Raw genomic sequence first — 19,749 nt, forward strand, 5'->3', positions numbered from 1 at the left:
CCCACCCCTGATCGTTAAAAAAAAACCCTATCCAGATAATTCTCTCCATTAAATTAGAGTGAATTTAAACACCTCTTTGGTTGGTCCAAACTCTGGTCATTTGGTCCGAATCGTAGTTCACTTTGGTTCAGACCAGACCAACAAAGGCAGGTGTGAATACATCCTAAGAGAACTTGAAAAAATACTTTATCCCATCAGTCAGTTAAATCCATAACAAATTACAGTACAGACCCTTCTCTTGTAAAACTAATCCACCTTCAATAGTGCTGATCACACAGCCAGCTCACCAGGGGGTGGTAATTAGCTGACCCTGAATTAGGTGTGCTAAATTAGTAAAAGCTTAAAGCTCTACAGAGCACTGTAGTTTCCTAGAACCAGGATTAAGATCTACTGCTTTTGGAAATACATACATTTATTACTGTTTTTTTTTACCACTGGGCCATGAAAGGATGTAGGTAAAAGTAGGGCACACATTATTGCATATAATACATAATCAAGAAATAATTATCATAATTATCATTAGAGCACCACAAATTATAGGTTGTAAAACTTTCTATACTGGATAATATATACTATACACACAGAGTGACTGTATGGGTAACCACACAGAATAACCAAGAACCTCAAACACCCTCGCCACCCAGCTTACTGTCTTTTTTCCTCTGGTACAGTATACGTTTCTTTGACTTCATATACAGTGCTGTGAAAAATTATAGAAGTATTTTCCCTCCTACAGATTTATTTTGTGTTTGCTTTTTTGTCACATGTTTATATTAGACATTGTTTTAGATTAACAAACACATTTTAATTTCAGACAGTTATAACCAGAGTAAATACAAAAGGCAGTTTTCAAATATAATTAAATTATTAATTAAAATCCATTCAAATCAAACTTCCCATATAAGTTGTCCACGCCCTTTTGGAGTAATTTCAGTTCACCAGTGTTCAATGTTATCTCCATTTTTGTGAATAATAGCTCTCACTGTTGTTCACTGGAGTCCCAAAATCTTTAGAAATTACTTTGATTTGCCTTTTCTAGACTGATAGATGTCAATGACGTTTTGTATTTTGAGATCTTTTAGCTGCTTCATGTTGTCAGTCAGGTTATATTTAAGTGATTTCTTGCAGTAATCAGGTCTGGTTGTTGTGGACTTTAAATGCATGTGCATGTGCAAACCCTTGGATTCCTTTTAATTTGGCTTATAAATAACAGTTAATCTACAGTTACAATAGATACAGTACCCATACTTCTCTTGTACTGCATGATGCCCATCCATGCTAAGGGGAGTTGGATTTTTTATTGTTTAATGAGTGATGACAATCTATCTTAACTTCCTGCAAACAAACCTAGATCTTTGTTCAGTAGGTCCGGAATGAGACCACTTCTTTGGGTTGGGCGAAATGTAGGCATTTTTTTACTATTTTTAAACCAAATTGGGCCAAGTTTCCTGAATGCATATTAACATTTAAACTGATGTCCGTACATTTTGGGATTTGGGGGATTTAGAGCCCTCTCTAGTGAGAATAAGAAATTGCACCGAGCATGTGGAAGAATCATTTTAAACTAGGCGGGTGCGATGCGGTCTCCTTTCAGAGCAGATGAATCCGATTCCAGGTTATGTTCAGCCAGAGAGAAATACAGGGAAAGAGAGAGAGAGAGCTCAGTCAGACGGAATTGTCTTCAGAGGATGTTGTTCAAGAGAGTTGTGATATACATTTTCAGTTTTGTCAGTGTAAATACTCTACATTATTTTTAAATATTTTTAATTTAGATACACATTGTGATTTTTAGTTTAGGGTAAAAGCATTTGTAATGCAGGTTAATGTAGATAAATAAATTGCAGTGTGAAATACATTTTAGATGAAATACTGTCACAGTGTAGAGCGCATTTACAGTTAGCTAAAAAACTAAATATGGCGAAATGCAGTTTAAAGGCATTCTTTGCTGAGCAATCATGTGAAAGTAATAAACAGTCTCCTTCACTAAGCAGTTGATAAAACACTAGCATAAAGTGTAAATAGACAGTCAGTTAGACTGTAGCTATTTATATTGCTTGCAATTGTATCTAGCAAGCTAACTATGGCAGCAACACACAAAATCCACAGTGTTTTAGAAGCTAGCTAGTAGTAAAAGCCAAACAACTCAAATAGCTCTTGCCTCTCCAGCAAGACAAAACTCAGCATCACTTTCAAACCTATTTAGGTCACAGATCTCTCTCTCTCTCCACCATTCAAACGGCAGTACAAAACAATCCTGATTTTAGCGCAGATTTCCTTGTTTTTCCTATGGGTGAATGAGCTCCTGAGCTCTGAGTTTCCCCTTCTGAAGTCTCCATTGCTCCACCAGCTGCTCGGATTCAGTAAAACTGAGCCGGATCCTCTTTTAGAGGCTGTACGTGCGACATCAGTTCATGAAGACATGTGACATGGCCAGAAGAACTCCTGCGAAAAGCGACCTAACACCAGATTCTTTAAAATGAATATATTAGGATTAGCAGGGATGGTCGTTCCAGCACACTGATACCATTAAACACAATATTTTATCCCTTTTCCTTTCAGGAATGCTTCTGCTTTCAGTTTAGAAACTAAATAATACAGGCTGCGACTTTAAGAACATCTTAAAAAAGAGAAAGAAAAAGAGAAAGAAAAAAGAGAGAATGCTCAATGTGAAAATCACTTGACCAATTAAGAATCATCAACAATTTGTACTAAGAAGTTTTTAAAAAGCCTGCTCCTGACAGTCTGACAAAGTAGGAATTACATTACATTACATTACATTTGGCAGACGCTTTTGTCCAAAGTGACTTATAATAGTGAAGTACAAAAATAATGAAAGTTAAAGATAAAAAAAAATTAGATAGGGCCTAAAGGAGGTCAAAGGGAAATAATGGAATAGAGGAGTGAAGGAGGGGAAGAAGGAAATGAGGTTAGAAGTAGTTAGTGTGTTAGAGGTGTTAAGAGAGTAAGTGCTCTTTGAAGAGCTCTGTCTTCAGGAGTTTATTAAAGCTAGTGAGAGATTCTCCTGATCTGGTAGTAGAAGGTAGTGTGTTAGAGGTGTTAAGAGAGTAACTGCTCTTTGAAGAGCTCTGTCTTCAGGAGTTTATTAAAGATAGTGAGAGATTCTCCTGATCTGGTAGTGGAAGGTAGTTAGTTAGAGGTGTTAGGAGAGTAAGTGCTCTTTGAAGAGCTCTGTCTTCAGGAGTTTATTAAAGATAGTGAGAGATTCTCCTGATCTGGTAGTGGAAGGTAGTTTGTTCCAGCATTGGGGAACTCTGTATGAGAACAGTCTGGATTGCTTTGTGTGAATGTTTGGCAAAGCAAGGCGACGTTCATTGGAGGATTCATTGGAGAATTAAAGCTACAGTGCATTGTTAGATCATTACATTCAGTTACAACAGTTATTGGCTATGCCGTTATTATAACATGTTGCCAGAAATTATCTTCTGACATTCCTAAAGCTTAAATTTACTTTTAATCTGTTTAATTTTTATTTAATTTTTTTTAGAATTTGCTGTTCCCTGTATGCAACCACTGTAAAATCCCAGTTATAACACTGTAGCGGCAGCACTGTGCGACTGGGCAAGCTCTGTTTTTCCTTATTGTTAAAAGCACTTTGATTCTCCATGATTTACTGAAGCTGTTTTACACAAGGCAGCCCACAGCCAGAAACAGTCTCTGCTAGAGAAACACTGAGGCTCTATTTAAATGGCCTAAACACACTTTCCCAGTCATCTTGCTTCCCCTCCCTTTTATTCTCTCCATTTAATTCCCGAGAGCCCTGAGTCGCTTCAAACAGGAACCGAGCGCCAGGATACAAAGCAGCACGTCGCTTCCCTTCAGAGTGACGCCAAGCAAGCCACGGAGAAAAGCCCGATATCCGAAAAAAAACAGCGGAGTAAAAAGTCGCGGAGATGCATTTTATTTATAAAGCTGTCTAATCCGGGTCGCATGCCTCTCTGGCTTTTTCCCTCCCCTGTGATACATTTCTGAAGCCCCAGCTTTACTACGGCTGCTGCAGCAACTTCCCCTGGCCACGCTGGGGCAAATTGCCGGTTCTCCACTGCAGGAACGCTGGAAACTTGATGTTGGTGTTCTTTTTTGTGTGTGTGTGTGTTGCGTGTCCTTTTTTGGTCACTGTAGCTGTGAAGGTGGTCCCCTGGGGTGTTATAAAGGTGTTAAGCGCAGTTTGTTATGAGTCCCCCTCGCTAAAAACCCAGAGAGCACGCTACGTCAAGCTGCTTTTCAGAGTGAGTTGTGGGAACAGTGCTTATCGTGTTAAGCTGCGGGGAAGTGCTGCGTGCCGGATGCCGAGGGCCTGGCACCAATTCCAGAGGGACGGCAGGGTGGTCACCTGCTGCTTGTTTGCTCGGGTGGTGTTTAAATAAGCGTGAAAGCTGCCCGTATCCCCAAAGAGGGGCGTGGGAAATTTGATCTCGACGCTAATTGATGAATTCCTGCTGTGACAACTCTGAGGCTCGATTAGGTAGTGGAAGAAAGACAACACTCACAGCAGCTGGCACCACTACAGCAGAGTAGCATTGCTACCAGTGTTGACCACACTACTTACAAACTCTTGTGAATAGAATCAATTATTGCTTAATTCATATTTTAAAAAAAAGTTAGTTTTGCAGATATCATACTTACATTACCATCACTAACCTTTACTGACTGCTAACTAACAGTGCCCGGTTTACCTTCTAAAAGCTCCTACCCTGCAGTGCCAGGGGTGCCAGCTGCTGGGGTCTTGGGTTCAAGTTCCTATCTGTGTAGAGTTTCCATATTCTCCCTGTGTCCATGTGGGTTTTCTTCAGGTGTTCAGAGCCTTAGACAAGATTTCATACTTGTTTTATTTGTGTATGAGTATTTTTGTCATGTGTGTATGTTTATTACATTAAAGTAACAATAATGTCAGTTTAATTTAGTAATTAGTTAACTTTTACAATGGGACTCTTATTTTGATAGTGTGCAAAAAGATGCTTTTAGGCTTGAAGAGCACTAGATGAGAGAGTGATGGATTAAGGGAGCACATATGCACACAGTTTCCATTGCAGTTTCCTTCAAATAACACGGTTAAGGCGATCAGAAGCCTTAACCGTGTTATTTGAAGGAAACTGTAATAAGAGATCTACGGACGCAGATTACTGTGAAGTTATCCCAACAGAGATAACTCTTGCTCTTCCTTTCATGGGATGGTCCTGATAAGAGCCAGTATCATAATCAAAGTTTTTGATGGTTTTTGTAACTGCACTTGAGAATACTTTCTTGAAATGTCCTTCAAGTCCTTTTTTTCTCTTTACTAAGTTGACTTGTTCTCGCCATAATGAGTATTACATTACTCAAATACAGTAGGGCTATTCACTGTAGACAACTGTACGCCTTTACACCACAAACACATTAAGAGGGCAAGAAATTAACGTTTTAAGTAATTAACTTTTGACAAATTCAGCACAGCTGTTAAATAAAAGCCACTCCAGATGACACTGGCACTTAAGCCCCAACACATCCCATTCATTTCAATGGAGAGAGCCGCCAGATGCCGGGGTGCATACTGGGTTGCGTTGCAATGAGCGCAGCCCTGCTCTCCGGCATGAAAGTTGAGCAGACCTCAACTTTATTTAAATGAATCCGGCCACCGCGCTGCGTCCAGCCAATCGGAGAACAGCAGGCTGCTACGCCACACACAGACAAGCCTCACACACACAGAACAGGCACATTTCAAACACAGAAGAGAGACTAAAAATGGTGGAATATGGATTTATACAACTATAGATCACAGTGAGGTTTACTAAAAATGTAAAATCTTAAACTTATGATTGACTACATCTGTTGCTTCATTTGAATTCAAAAACGCAGAGAGATCCGAGAGATCCGGCACGGTGACATGTGTTGAAGAAAAGTGCCAGTGGACGCGCACCGTTAGAATATGCCAAGATGCGCCAAGATTAACTGTTTTATAGCTGGTTTAATTAACACTTTTTTGTTTATTAAATAATTATGTATGTTTTTCTTCATGGTTTGGATGACTTATTATTAATAATCTACAATGCAGAAAAAGATTTTTTTTATATAAATATATTTATTTTTACATTAGTTGGAAAGATATTGATATTTATCACTGTCTCTTTGCTGTGAAGATGCTTGAAGATGAGGAAGAAGACACCACAGACATTGCCTTAGGTGTAATACAATTATTTATTACAAAGACTAAGACAATATATTCAAGGCGGTCCTAGGCCAGCCCTGGAGAGAGATGTTGCTTAATTCAAAGTTCTCTGCTCTTTCTCTTCCCCAGACTTGGGGACATGCTTAAAAAGGGTATTATGGTATACATCTGGAAACACTTAAACATACTCTAGACACACACAGCCATAGGAGGAGTCTACCTAGAATAATGGTTACATAAATTAGTGAAGAAAAATAAAGAGAATATATAAGCTGAAAATATACTTTGAAATCATGTGTATTATTGGCCAATCCGTGGCCAACAGAGAAAAACTGAAGCGCTGGAGAAAACGTGACACAGAGGGGTGAAACAGGGATGTGAAGAAGGGAATAGAAGATAGCGTGGATGGGAAAATCGATGGTAAGGAATGGAGGGAGTCAGGGAGCTTGACTGAAAAGATAAAAACACAACAATGAGAGAAAAAGAAGTGTGCTTTTTCCCATTTTCTTGGAACAGGAAGAAACAGACAGGAACCTTAAGGGGTTGGAGAGGTTCCTGTGTGTATGTGTGTACAAGTGTGTGTGTACAAGTGTGTGTGTGTGCGACTGCTTTGAAGGAGCAGCCCAGCATGCCAAACCGTGTTGATTTATCTCAAGCCTTAAAAGCGCTCGTCTCCGAGTCAGCTGGTGGAGATCTGAGGTTGTGAAGCTGCTGGGTGTGATCGTACCTGCTGCTCGGGTTTACGCCGGGCACAGCTGTTGTGTGGCCGACTAATTTGTTTTCTGTAGCTCGAATTTCCCAATAAAAAAAACTCGTAAAAGCACAGACACATGCACAGACACAGGCCTATGCAAATAGGATGCGCGGAGATAGATCCACATCTGCTTATGAAGATGCACCACCTACTGTGAGGCACTATTTCCAGAAACCTGTGTAGGTGGGGGCAGACACCTCAACAATGGAGCAACTGGAGCACTTGCCACCATACTTTTACTGAAGGAGAAGAAAACATTCATGCTCTTCAAAATAGAACAGAAAAGAGTTCTTCAACTAGTTACTAGAGTGGAACTTTATTTGGTGATAAATATATAACACCATATTTAAGAAGTACTATATGTAGGAACATCACTTAAAGTAGCAATGTTAGCATTATTGCTAAGCAGCCCCAAAATTGCCAAGCCTTGCTGATGTGTCTGTTTTACGCTTTATTCACCTACATCACCATCATCTACCAAAACGAGGCTGTGGACCACTGGGTATTAGCAATGCCGCCTCACTGCTAAAGGTCAAACCTTTCTTATTTTCCCCAAAAATCCTGTACTTCACCATGAGTAGATTCGCTAAATCAGTAGAGATCAACATCTTAATTTAAAATGTATGTTACTGTGCTAGCTAGCTAGCTATTAATATTACCCAGCCAAGCAATCTAGCCAGATGAACGTTAGCAGAAAGACAGCAAGCAACTAAACTAAACCGGTTTTCTGGCTATGACGTGATTAACCCTGAATTGGTTATTTTCTCAATTTAACGTCAAGCCATAGCTCTTAGTAGCTTGCATAATTAACTTAGCTAGTTAACCATATCCTAACATGGGGAGTGTATACTTGCATGCTTAGCTGGACTGAATTTGGCATTTAACGGTCATATTAACATTAATTTAATGTCTGATTTGATATTACAGATTAATGCAGACACAAAAGTAAATTCAGAACTCTTTACAAAAGAGTGTTTATTTAAGATACTGGTAGTCAAAAGTTGAAGAAGGAGAGATGAAGCCTGTATGGAGTACTGTAGTTAGACAAACTACAAACTATTTTTCTACAGTCACTTAGTTAGTAACTAACTAACAAGTTAGCATGTTAGCTAACACACAAGTTTTTAATACAGCAAACAAGGGCAATTACCTTGCTACCTTCCACACCGTGTCCATAACTCTCAATCCAGTTGCTGTAAGCCAAGGCAAGGCAAGGCAAATGTATTTATATAGCACCTTTCAAACCTTTCAATTCAAAGTGCTTTACATGAGAAATAAAAAAATTAAAAGAACAATTTTTATAATAAAATTAAAAATAAAGTGCATTAAAAAGGAAAACTAAAATTTAAAACAACAATAATAAACATACAAATAAATTAAGATAATAAGATAAGGTAAAAAATAAAAAGTGCAGTGAAGTAAAGTGTTTTGTTAAAAGCACAAGAAAAACGTTTTGAACCTGGTTTTTAACACTTTTACATTTGGGGCATTTCTAATATTTTCTGGCAGTCTGTTACAGTTATATGCAGCATAGTAACTAAACGTTGCTTCTCCATGTTTGAACTGGACTCTGCGTTCAGCTAACTGCCCTGAGTCCATGGATCTATAGCCTTTCTGTAGCCTAATCTTGCACTGTACCTGCCCATTTTTCGACTGCTTTTACCGTTAATTCAGGGAGGTGTACGAGCTTAGTTGTCCACACAGGCATTGGCTTTTTTTTTAACTTGGTGGATATTCTGCTTGCTCCTTCGTTGCCTTGGAACTTCCGGTATATAAGCATACTCCTCAGCATCACTTTAGTTTCAACATGAGCACAGAGTGAATAAGGTTCATCATCATGGTTTTAACCAATGTGAAGCCTGCTGTTAGCATTCTGACTAACCTGCACCAAGTTAAACGCTAAACTGCTAAATCTAGCCATGCCCCTGTGCTGTTTTTGTTAGCATCGCAGCTAAACCACAATTCTGCTGAGCCCAGCTTCTATCTGTCATGTAATGACTTTAGATGAGATGTTTGCTGCTATAAATGTTTGAAATGTCAGATTTAGCACCTTTAAGCATACGTCATTGTGTTTCTGTAAAAAAAAAAAGAAAAACGATTATACAATATATATGTAAGAGCGAAAGTGTAATGCACGTGTTGCACAAGGCGGAAGAGATTCGTGATTTGGCACCAGAACAAGGCATACAAACAACATAGATTTTATTTCAGTGTGTCCGGAACACAGAACGGTACTTTTCTGTTCCTGCTCCAGCGTTTTCTGCTCTCCCTCTCAAACTGGAGGAGTGCGGAGCCTAAACCCACGCTGTGAAATAAAAATATTCTAACTCTGTGCAGTAATGACTTCAAAAAAGTGAATGCAGCCGAGCATAGCCAAGTACAAAACTGTCAGTTTCAGCAAGTTCTCCACTATCTCCACATAACACTGAGGGCAGGAAAAGTATCCAAAACAACTTTTACATTTCAGTTCATGAAAATCTGAATTAATCTTTTCTTTGAGGTTTTCTTTATGTTTTTTTTAATAATCGAGGGCCACCCAAAGACTGTAAGATACGTCATTCTTTTGGTGACCCCTGGCTGTGGATGACTATTGAATGAAGGCCAAAAATATGGCGTCTATGGCCACCACGTGGCATGCAAGGCCAAAAACGTGGCATCCAATGCCATACATGTGGCATCCAGGTCCATCTTTGTGTCATCCATGCTATCCACAGCTAAAAATGTGGCATCCAATGCCATACATGTGACATCCAAGTCTATCCTTGTGTCATCCATGCTATCCATGTGGCATCCACAGCTAAAAATGTGCCATCCAATGCCATACATGTGACATCCAGGTCCATCCTTGTTGCATGCTTGGTCATCCATGCTATCCATGTGGCAACTACAGCTAAAAATGTGGCATCCAATGCCATACATGTGACATCCAGGTCCATCCTTGTGGCATGCATGGTCATCCATGCTATCCATGTGGCATCCACAGCTAAAAATGCAGCATCCAACCCATCCATGTGGTACCCAAGGCATCCAATGCCACTTGCCAACTTGGTGGTTAGAGTTAAAATGATTTTTATGCTCAGGCATGCATATGTGATGTAAGCATGGCAGGAAACTTGTATGAACCATAAAACCAGCAGATGACCAACAGCCAACAGACCAACAGTGCAAACTGACCCAACAGCCACCATTACAGACAACAGTGATGCCATCCATGAATCATCATACTAGTGTCACCACCACATCCTATTAGAGACTACATGCACACAAACCATTACTATAGTTACCCTTATCACCACACCAACATTGCCATTGCAGTGGTGTCTTATCAAACTGTCATTAAATGACTCAGAATGGCCAACTTTGTCTTGGTTGAGATGACCAACCAATCCAAGTGTGGGGGCACTGTGGTTAGCACTGAGATGATATGTTGGTAATGGTAATGGTCTGTTGTCTGCCAATTGATTAGGACTCCCTGGAGAAGATAAATAAACATGGGCTGGATAGATAGATAGATAGATAGATAGATAGATAGATAGATAGATAGATAGATAGATAGATAGATAGATAGATAGATAGATAGATAGATAGATAGATAGATAGATAGATAGATAGATAGATAGATAGATAGATAGATAGATAGATAGATAGATAGATCTTGTCACTAAATTATATGACATTATATTGTAATAAGGATGTTATGTAATAATTTTGTTATTTCTGTGAGGAACTCAATGCCATTTTAGACTTTCTCTTATTAGGTGTTTGAGTTCTCCTGGTGATAGCACCTAGACTGCTTTGTTGCTCCTCACACTTTCACTTTCACTTTCCAGCTACACCATTTTTTTTAGAAGAGAACAGAGTCTCACAGATGTCACCTGCACATACTGATAGATGTACAGTAGACTGAGCATTTCCACTGCAAGTAAATCGAATACAGCAGGGGTCCTTAACACGTTACTAACATGTTCTTAACAAAAATCTGTTGTTATTTACTGAAAATATCCCTAGCTAGTAAACTTATAGAATTATTATTCTCTTAATTTTAGAAAACGGTCGTGTCAATCATTTGTTGTTTGACTTGGGTTGGTGAGTTGGGGGGCCTTAAACCCTAAAAAGGGGGTAACACAGTAAAAAAAAGCTTAAGAACCCCTTTATTTGTCAAGTCAAGTCAAGAGGCTTTTATTGTCATTACATCTGAGTACAGGTACACAGTGTAATGAAATTACGTTCCTCCGGAACCATGGTGCAACATGGAACAACAAGCAATAGACAACATAAAGTGCAGGAGTGACGACAGTGCAACATAAAACTATAACACTACATAACAATAAATACAATAAATACAAAAGACGAGACAATTTAAAGACAGGACAGTGCAGTACAGATACATAATAATAATGTGTTTAGTGAGGATAAGGTGCAGAGATGTGTAACATACTGTAACATATAGAACATATATAATCACAGCAGTTACTGAGGTAGAGAGTTTATAGTTTTTTGGAAGGAGCAGGATGCTTTCTACAGTTCCTCTGTAGAACATGGTGAGGATGGGAGGTGGGAGATGTGCTTTCCTCAGTCTCCGCAGGAAGTAGAGGCGCTGCTGGGCTTTCTTGGTTATGGAGCTGGTGATGAGGGACCAGGTGAGGTTCTCTGCAATGTGAACACCGAGGAACTTGGTGTTCTTCACAATTTCCGCAGCAGAGCCGTTGATGTTCAGTGGGTGGTGGACACCTGGAGCTCTCCTAATGTCAACAACCAATTTTTTTGGTTTTATCCACGTTTAGTGATAGGTTGTTGGTTCTGCACCAGTCCGTCAGCCACTGCACCACCGTTTGAGGTCTAGTTTTGGATCTGATAAACATCCAGCTTTAGTTCTACAGTCAGTTTATTTGAAAGATACTTGTGCTTCTGCTGGAGTATGTATGTTCTCCTGAACATAGCCTTAAGAAAAGTATTAGGCTATGTCCCCCAGGACTGTGTGGAGAGTTTGCCCAACTTTTAAGTTTCTTGTGTTTATGATGTTGATTGATTATTCATAATTTCACTCCGTAATGCTAGCCTGGCTAATAAGCCATGCTGTTTGGCTGTTGCTGCAAGCTTCATAGACCAAACAGTCTGGGGGAGATTCATTTTAATAGCTGTCAGCACGGCGCTGTAGATAATGAAGTGGTTGTACTTTGCGATGGTTGGCTAATTACATTTCAACTTTAAATCTATCCTGAGTTTCTTTCAGCCACCCAGGAGTAAATCTCATCATTGTGAAGATGCGCCATTTGTTTTTGTCAGAAGACTATGTTCAATTAATAATTAAACCAAGCGAATATTTAAAGCAAGGAAGATAAAAGGACTTCTAATTTTATTTCCCAATTAGGAAGGCCAGTATGAGTTTCTGCTATAACTATTAATGCTCCCAACAATAGAAGGGTGAAGACTAGAGCATTCTTCCAATCAATGCAGCATCATAGGATAACCAGGCTGCAGATAGCATGCAATGCAAATAAACATTAGAATTACAGAAGACAGGTCATGTGCTATAATTCTGTTGAAACCTTTTGTAAAATTCTAAATATATTCTACAATAACTACAATATTATTGTGCAAGTGTTTTGAAACTTGTCAAGTAGCTTGCTAGCTGGATAGCTAGTTTGCAGCATATTAAAAATTATTTTTTAAGATTTTTTTTTTGTTTTGTTGAACAGTGGATGAAAGGTGGAAGGAGATGGACAGAACTAAAATTAACAAGGGAGAGAGACAGTATGAGAGAAGAAAAGTACAAACTTGAACTCAATTTCAAGTCACGTACTATTAAATAATTTCATCCATACACATTTATTCCAAAAGATTCCACAGAACATTGTAAAATTGTAAAGTATTTTTAAACTGTTATGCAAAATATCCAGGTTTAATTTTTCCTAGTTTTCCAAATGGAGAAATCTCCATGTTTACCAATATTATCAACAGCAAGGTGAGGAACATCTATTTGGTCAAATCATGAAGAAAACAAGACTAATGCTTTCTCTGTAATGTTCTTTGTATTGATGATATCTACCATACATCTGAATTCCTAATACTTTTAAGTAACCTTTACAAGATTTAATAGGTAAGCAAGGGAACCCTTGGTGCGTTTATATATTGGGTATATACGGGTGTGTATATATTAATCATGCTCTTTGAACCAAAACAATGTAGTAGTTGTGGTCTGGTCCCAGAGAAAATCTAAAATCTAAACCCAAAGCCAAATCAACACACCTCCAACAAATCCAACACAACACCACACAACCCAAACCAACATAAAACAAGCCAAACCAAACTAAACTAAACTAAGACAAGAAAAATCAAGCCAAGCCAAGCAAAACAAAGCCGAGCCGAGCCGAGCCAAGCCAAGCCAAGCTAAATCAAACCAAGGCAAGCCAAGCCAAACCAACCCAAACCAAACCAAGCCAAGTCAAGCCAACCCAAACCAAACCAAGCCAACCCAACCCAAACAAACTAAGCCTAAAAAAATCTAAAAACGGTTGTATGGAGAAATGAAAAACTGTTTTATTATATTTTCAGTAACTGCTTTTTAATTTAACCATATGTTCATGTTGTAATAGGTTTAGTTTTAGTTTTAGTGTTTTAGTGTTTTTAATATCATGTTGAATCAGATTGGTAGAGGTGGGTAACTTTTGTTATACTCAGCTTTACTACAATGATGTAAGTGTATTGTTAACACTTTGTTAATCATAGGATTTTCTAATTTTTTATTAAAGGTTGAACGTATGCTATATCAACGTTGATTCACTTTTCAAAAACAACGTTGATTCAACCATAACATCTACGTTGATCAACGCTCATTCAACGTTGAAATGCCAGCTGGGAAGCCAACTCAACCCAACCCAACCTAAACAAACCAAGCCAAGCCAAGCCAAATCCAACCAAACCAAACCACACCAGCACACCCCAAACAAAATTATACCAAACCAACATGAACCCAATCCAAACCACAACCCAAACCAAACCAACATGAATTCAATCCAAACTTAACCAACTCAGGAGGAAAATGATCTTCATTCAGACCAGAACAAACACACTATAATTGTGAAAATACCCACAGATCTTTACACATTTAAACTATCAGTATTACACAACAGTAGATGTGCCTGTCTGCAAGCTGTATTTAAATTTGATTTGCATCTATAAAAAACACAAGATGATATGCAATGGAATCAGTCCTCAGCAGCAGTAGCTGTGTTTATGTAAGATGTCCAAAACAGACTGACAGTGATTTGACAGTCAATAGACAGCTCATCATCAATGGAAAAAAGTTTTTACTCTGCCACTTCATGAAGAACAACTAGGAACACTTTTCCACCAAGCTGATGAAACACATATACTAAGGCTTTGTCGATGACTAACAACACCTTTACAACAACAGCAACAAAAAAATATAATATATACATGTAAACATAGACATAGACTGCAGTATTAATGAATACACAGGACACTGTGGATTAAGGAATGTTAAATACTCGCACAACTTCAGAAATGGAACGCCCTTTTCATCTGCACCCACTGGACCTCCCTCCAGCTGGCCAGTGTTCAACATCACTTACATGATAACACCTCACAACAGGGTTTTGTGTGTGTGTGTGTGTGTGTGTTCCCAAACCATCTCCAAAGGCAAAACTCCATTATCTATTTACATAATGCTATTCCATGACTTTTGGCATGTCTGTCAAAAAATGTGCAGATTATTGTTAATATTTATTCAATTTTGTTTATTTGTGACATTTTAAAAAGTTTTGATTGACTGCTGCTGTATTTTTCCTTGTTCATGCCTAATTGTAACACTATATTTTAGTTGTGGTGGTCAATATATCATTATTGTGATATATTGTATTGTTTCGATTGTATTGTATTGCATCAATATGTGGCATCAAATATGGATATATTTATTGAAACATATGTGCTCTAAACTCCCAAAGACTTGCCCCCTAAATTTGACTTTAAAATATATTGCTTTATTACTCCATGTGGTGGAGCTAATCAAATGAATAGGGTAACTCTATCCTTAGTACATGGTATTTGATTATTTAGGAGTATTGTATTATCTTTAATAGCACAGATGCTGTGAAGTATTGTAGATAATTGTCTTGAGATATATCGAGTATTGCAGAATCACAGTATCATGATACCATTGTTATCGTGGGAACTAAGATAATATTGTATTGTGAAAAGCATTGTAATGAAATATTGTCCAGCAATGGTCAAATGTTAACCAACATTACCACCAAAACCAACAAGACCAAGAAGGTTGACTAAAACAGGTTTTCTTCTTCTAAAAGCAGCTACATTTTTTTACTTGTAGCTGGTTTCAGAAGAAGAAACTTGAAGAAATGCAAAACTTTCTTTTTGTAGGCTTTTGTATTTCCAGCATAGAACCACCCTGCCACCATCAACCCCCATCCTCCACCAGAGCCCCATCCACTAGATCAGTTGAAGGTTTCTCATTTCTATCTGATGATTGAGAACCTCAGACAGAACACAACAGGATTAGCCAGCAGACTTTGTCTGAGGGAGGCATCTGTACCTACTGTCTGTTGCAGGTCAGCAGCTGAGGGAGATGCAAGCACTTTCAAATAATGAGTTTTGTGCTTCTGTGCAGTTAAGAATTAGCATGTTTGTTTGTGTTTTGCCATTAAGCACAAGCTAGTACTAATGTGTAGCAAAAGCTCAGCATACACAGGGGGCGTGGCCAACAACAACTTATTTGCGTAAAAGTGACAGAGCCCTTGAACATCTTATTCTGAAAGGGAGTGAAAGTGGTAAGAATAAAGCTGGTGATTTTGTGTAAAGAACTTCATGAACATGTTTTTTTGTATAGCCCATAGACCTATTCTAACTTGTGTACAAAGACGTACAATATGTGCCTTTTAAATTCTAAAGAAAGTCTAAATAAATCAATTTTATTCCAGTTTATTAAGTCATTTATCCTGACATTTGTACACAGTGTAAAGAAGAACAAAAGCCAGATACACATGAAACCCAATTTATCAGACAAATAAAGACTGACTGCGATAAAAAGCAATATTTGAGTTTTTTAACAGCTTATGCCTGTAATTGCAAAGTTGGCTTGATGTTTCATAAAATCACCTTACCGAAGTTTAGTCATAAACATAAGTGCACATGGTTCTTTAAGCAAGGCCAGAGCACTATATAAGCATGATATAGTATAAAAAGCCTGATTGCATTAGAGATATGTGAGCATGAAGCATGAAAATGAAAATCTTCATATTTAAGTTTATATATGAGCCTGTGCTTCTCGTTCAGTACATACAGTAAAACCACACAGACATCATAAGCAGAACTCTGGGGGGAAAAACACAAAAGGCACAAGATAAATGTTAGATATGGCGGCTTTAACAGACGTTTATTAATGCCTCCGTCAGTAGACAGCGCGAGACATGGGACTCATCGGTCTCAGCGGGCCGGGCAGTCACCTGACCTCATCATAAGATCTAACACTGTCCTCTCATAGAAAAATCTGTTTCACCGGCCCTCTTCACGCCCTGCTTCCAGACAGTGATAGACCCTCGATCTGAACTGTGAGAAAAAATGGAGGGGCGAGGGCTCTGCCAAGGCTGGACGGAGGACATATGGCTGAGCGAGATAGGAACGAGTTTCCACTCTGGCTTCAAATTCCCAACCAGATGTGACCTCAGGCAGCAGAGAGAGAAAGAGAGAGAGAGAGATGGGTTGGGTGAGCCGGGTGACAGAGGGAGGAGGAGAGAAGGAGTGAAGGAGTGCATTGTCTGAAGAAATTGACTGTGGAGAGCAGGGGGAAGAAGAGGGACTGAGGGGGAAAGATGTGGCTGTAAGCGTCTTTCCAGCGTCTTCTGGCTCACTATTAGCCTCATGGGGTGAGAGAGTGATGCAATATGTGTGTGTGTGTGTCCATCATTCATCCAAAACACTCCAAAAACCTCACAAGCAACCCCTCCATTGCGCACTCTAACCCGAATCTTGAAAGCCAGGCCGCCGTGGACGGACATCGGCACACGGCTGATAGCATTGTCTGCTGTCTATTAGCAGACTTCAACAGTTTGTGAGAAATCTGGGAGTGTTGCGTGTTACCCTGAATATATCCCATTGTTGTGAGCCTCATAGACATCCGAGGAAACTGAGCAGAAGTGATGGGGATTCAATTTGCAGCTCCTCCTATTGTTAATAACAAAAGAACTTCATTAGTTTGGGCGAAGTTAACTTTTGCTTCTTTTAAAGGAACAAAGTCGAAGAACAAACAAACATTTCTTGAATACATAGAAAAAAGGTATTGGGGCAGTAGTATATGTACAGTGATGATATGATAATGCTGTCTATGTAATTTTTTGGCAGTTTTAAAGCATCAATAATAGCTACTGTATGTTCAGAAAACTTCCAAACCAAACTGACACAACCCAAATGAAACAAAAACTTTACCTAACCCAACCAAGACTAACCCAGTCCCAACCCCAAAACCCAGTCCCAAACCCAGTCCTCAATGCAACCTAACCTAACCTAATCTGTCCTATTTTGTCCCATCCCATTCCAACCCAACACACCCCGAACCCAACCCAGCCCACAACCTACAGCAACTCAACCCACCCCGTCCAATCAACCCAAACCTAAACTAACCCAACCCCGAAGCCCAACTCAACCCACTACCTACAGCAAATCAACCCACTCCGTTCAATCCACCCAAACCTAAACCAACCCAATCCCAAAACCCAACCCATCCCACAACCTACAGCAACTCAACACTCCCCAGTCAATCCTTTCAACCCTAAACCAACACAACCCCAAGGCCCAACTCAACCCACAACCTACAGCAACTCAACACTCCCCAGTCAATCCATCCAAACCTAAACCAACCAAACCCTAAAAACCCAACCCATCCCAACTCAACCCAAAATGCCACTAACCCAACCCAGCCCACAACCCACCCCACCCAATCCACCCTAACTTAACCCAACACATTCTAACCCGAATCTTCTAGGCTTCAAGCACACAGCTGATGGTACTGTCTGGTGTCTATTCACAGACTTTGACAGTTTGTGAGAAATCTGGGGGTGTTGATCTGAGCCTCGCAGAAACCTGAGGCAGTCGAGAAGAGGTGATGCGGATTCAATTTGCAGCTGTTCCCCCATTGTTAAAAACAACAACAAAAAAAATTATAGTTGTTTTTGCTAAGTTAACTTTCTTCTAAAAGCACAAAGTCAAAGATATATTAAAGTAATATACAGCAGATGTGAAATTAAGTAAAGATTTACAGAAAATGTGCAATAATTCTTTAAACAAAATTAGGCAGATGCATAAATTTGGGCACCCCAACATTTAGTAGATCTTCTTTTTGCAGAAATAACAGCCCTTAAACACTTCCTATAACTCTAAGTCTGGCTTTTGGTTGAAGGTATTTTGGATCATTCTTCTTTACAAAACATCTCCAGTTAGGTCAGGTTTAATGTTTTCTGATCATGAACAGCCCGCTTTAAATCACACCACAGATTTTCAATAATATTCAGGTCTGGGGACTGAGATGATCATTCCTGAATGTTGTACTTGTTCCTCTGCATGAATGCTTTAGTAGGTTGTAAGGAGAGTTTAGTGTTTAGGGTCGTTGTCTTGTTGAAGTATCCAGCCCCCGAGCCACTTAAACTTTCTTACTGATTCTTGAACATTGTTCTAAAGAATCTGCTGATATTGACTGAAATCCATGCGACCCTCAACTTTAACAAGATTCCCAGTACCTACACTGATCACTCAGCCCCACCGCATGATGAACCACCACCAAATTTTACTGTGGGGAGCAGTAAAGTGTTTGTCTTGGAATGCTGTGTTTTTTTTCCTCCATGCATACTGCCCTCCAAATAATTCAATTTTAGTTTCATCAGTTCACAACACCTTATTCCAAAATGAAGCTGACTTGTGCTGATGTGCTTTAGCTTTAGCATACCTCAAGTGACTCTGTTTGTGGCGTGTGCACAGAAAAGACATCTTCTGCATTACTCTCCCATACAGTCTCTCCTTGTGTAAAGTGTGCTGAATAGTTGAACGATGCACAGTGCACCATCTGCAGCAAGATGATGATGTAGGTGTTTGGAGCTGGTCTGTGGGTTAACTAACTGTCCTCATCATCCTTCTCCTCTGATTATTTGAGATTTTTAACTAGAACTGTGCCTATGGTCTTTCATTTCCTCGCTATGTTCCTCACAGTGGAAACTGACAGCTGAAATCTCTGAGATTTGAGCTTTTTGTATACTTCCCCTAAACCATGATGTTGATTAATCTTTGTTTCGAGGTCATTTGAGAGTTGTGTTTTGAGGCTCCCATGTTGCCACTCTTTAGAGAAGATGAAGCAAAGAGGAAAAAAAAAACTTGCAGTTGGCACCTTAACCCTTTCTCATATTTGATTTTACCTTTACTGGATTCAGAAATAATCTTGTTTTCTTGTTTGGAGGGAATTTATTCATTCTGTCTGCTAAAGGTTTCTAGTTTTGTGGGATTTTTGTGTGATTGTGCTGCTCTGATCTTTTGAGGTCTCAATCCACAGAATGCTTGATGATATTCAGGTCAAAGGACTGTTGAAGGCCGTGACAGAACCTTCAGACTGCTCCTGTAGGAGAGGTTCATTGTAAAATTCGAGGTCTGTTTTCAGCGTGTTTACAGGTGATGTGATGTTTGGGTTGTGATGCTTCCTGAAGGTCTTTTGCAGCGAATCAAGGGCTTTGAGTTGTCTTTCTAGTAATCCTGTGAGAAGTTATCGCTAAAGTTTGAGATTTTAACTTTACTTTACACCATTCCTTAATGGTCA

General features: G+C 39.2%; 1 protein-coding gene across 5 annotated transcripts in view; it reads left to right on the forward strand.

Annotated features, from left to right (window-relative positions):
* Positions 1 to 19,749, forward strand: part of gypc (glycophorin C (Gerbich blood group)) — a 97,502-nt gene that overhangs the window by 35,392 nt on the left and 42,361 nt on the right. The window lies entirely within an intron of this gene.

Source organism: Astyanax mexicanus, chromosome 11 (assembly GCF_023375975.1).
Source record: "Astyanax mexicanus isolate ESR-SI-001 chromosome 11, AstMex3_surface, whole genome shotgun sequence".
Classification (NCBI taxonomy): domain Eukaryota; kingdom Metazoa; phylum Chordata; class Actinopteri; order Characiformes; family Acestrorhamphidae; genus Astyanax; species Astyanax mexicanus.